The sequence below is a fragment of the Asparagus officinalis genome, chromosome 10 (genome assembly GCF_001876935.1).
Source record: "Asparagus officinalis chromosome 10, Aspof.V1, whole genome shotgun sequence".
NCBI classification, from domain to species: domain Eukaryota; kingdom Viridiplantae; phylum Streptophyta; class Magnoliopsida; order Asparagales; family Asparagaceae; genus Asparagus; species Asparagus officinalis.
In genome coordinates, this window is record NC_033803.1 from 4,058,186 (window position 1) to 4,060,907 (window position 2,722).

The window sequence follows — 2,722 nt, forward strand, 5'->3', positions numbered from 1 at the left end:
TATTTCCAGTTGAAGTTTCGGTAAATAAAGTTCATATTTGCAAGAATGGAATATGATGATCAATTTGGTCCAAGTTATTTTTACCGCCGTGTTATTGTTAGTATATTGATGCGTGTGATATGGAGAATGTGTGGGAATAAGTAATATAGTGAAATTTTGAAGAGAATGAATTATTTGTCAAGTATTCTGGAAATTTCCAACTCTGAGAGCATTTCTATTGATTTCTCCAATAGTGGAAGGGTATTTAAGTAGATTATTTTTAATCACAAGTATTTAAGTAGATTTCTAAAAATATGATTCACAAAATAAAAGGAGGGCTTGTTTTTAATGTAGTATAGATAACGAAATAAATAAGTATTGATATGACATTTTTAACGAACTTTAATTACAGTTATTACTTCAAATTTATTTATTAACATAGGATAACATGATTAACATCTAAGTGGTGATTGGATTTGCACCGCTATGAATATTATATGTTGATCTGGGGGGAAGTCACTAACAATACAATAAAAAGCTTTAAATTAGTTTATGAGTGTCACAGGAAACGAAAATCTTCACATAATTATTCTTACGCCTGCATAACGAAGAGAACTAAAGTGACAATTTTAGAAACATCAAGATATATGTAAGTGCTGCCAAAACCAAATAAGAGCATACAAATGCAAAGTGGAGAAACCTATAAGATATTTGTTTTCTTGACTTGGTCTTGTGTGACCAAATCAACTATTCTCAGTTGAGAGAATAGTGGGAAAGTGTGATTTGTTGAGAGAAAATCTTTCATAGGCAGTTTATTGAGGGGATAGAGATGATGGGTTTGGCCTCTATACAAGGTGGAGTGTTCTCCTTGAGAAAACAACACAGAAACAAACCCCCCTATCCATTACCGGAGTCCCCTCAAAGAAACTCGGTGTTTTCCCCTTCTTCTCTGTTAACGTTCACTGATATCGGAGCCTATTTTTTCTTTCTTCTCCGTTTCGCACCACCTTCTCTGTTATTTGAGGGACACGATATTTCTTTTGCCTCATCTCTGTACCTTTTCAACTTCTTTATTCAAAATGAAGTACATTGAATTTTTGTCATAGCCTACTTTTTTCAAGCTTTGAAGTGACAGCCTACAACCTATTCACCTACCCACCTGACTCATTCCTATCAAACGTTGTCTCAAAGTCTTCTTCATTATTATCCAAAGGATCCAACAAACCCATCATCTCTAAGTCCAACAAACCTAGGGTTGTTCATAGCTTTATTGGTCCACTTCATATTAGAACCTAGACCTTTTCATAGCAATCAAAACCTAGACCTATTCATAGCCTAGACCTGTTTATAGCTTTATTGGTCCACTAAACTCTGTGTTATTTGTTCTTGAGGCCCACCCCAAGACAAGTCTCCATAGATCCAACGTATCTTCGACCTCTAGCAGTTGCATTATTGTCCACTGATCCGAGACGTGATGGGCAACATTTTGAGATCCACCCACTAAGTCGGGGCTTCTTGTTAGCGGTTCTCTTAGAGAATCTCGCTAGAATTAGAGTTGATTTCCTTCGATTAGACCCTATCAGTTCTTCGCAATCATGTTTTTATTTATTTATTTATTTATTTTATTTTGTATCTAACATTATTCTGTTTTTAGTATATCTGTCTATACATTAATCTTATACATTTTTTAATTGGAAAATTAGTTTTAGTTCTCTACCAAATGGCTAGTAAACTTGTTCTATCAGAACTAGGAAAAATTAACAAATTTAATGGCAGTAATTATGATATGTGGCATAGAAAAATAGGATATGTTCTTATTCATGACAATGTCAATGATGTAATCGAAACCACTACTCCAAGCTTTACTGATAAATCTACACCTGAAGAAAAGAAAGGGTCTGAACAGTGGAAGTCGAAAGATAAAAAGGCAAAAGACTAATGCTCATGTTCATGGAAGATAACTTAATCAAAGTTTTTAAAACTTATAAGACTTTCATGGACATGTGGAATGCTATTAAAGAAAAATATGACACCGCCTCTGAAGTTAACATTCAACTCTTCTTGCATAAGTATAATTCTTGTCGTATGCAAAAGGGAGACAATATCGTAGAGTATATTAACAAGATGATTATCATGGCTAAGAACTTATCCACTAATATGACCAAAATTCTGGAAAGAATGCAAGTGGCAACCATTTTGAATAGTCTACCCCTTCCCTTATTGTGGCTGCCACGACATTAAGAATGAACCATACCATTAAATTTGTCACTGATCTTCCTATACACCTGTAGGCTGTCTAAAATTCACAATAGATAGCTTATTCAAACAAGCTCCGACAACGGAGGTCACAATCAGACGACTTCCCAATCACTGCATCCGCAACTCCACAATTGCCACAAACGCGACCTCACTTCTGAGATGATTGATCTTGATGGCTGTGACAACAGCATGGCTAATATCGTAGCAACTATTAGAGATGCTGATGAGCAGTGGGACGATTTCAGAAATAAAAAGTTGGACTCAGTTGGTGAGTTGCTTGATAGAGAGCTATGGGCGAATATTCATCTTTAAGACACTATGGATGTTGATTCCCGTCTAGCTCCTACAACGAAAGCTACAATCAAATAGTTATCGGGTCGGTGAACGAATGTTGCGAATGGAGGGCTTTTCACATAGATCGAGAAGAGTTACAATTCAACGACACTTCCGACGACGGATGAAAACTCTATTCAGCAGTCTTCAC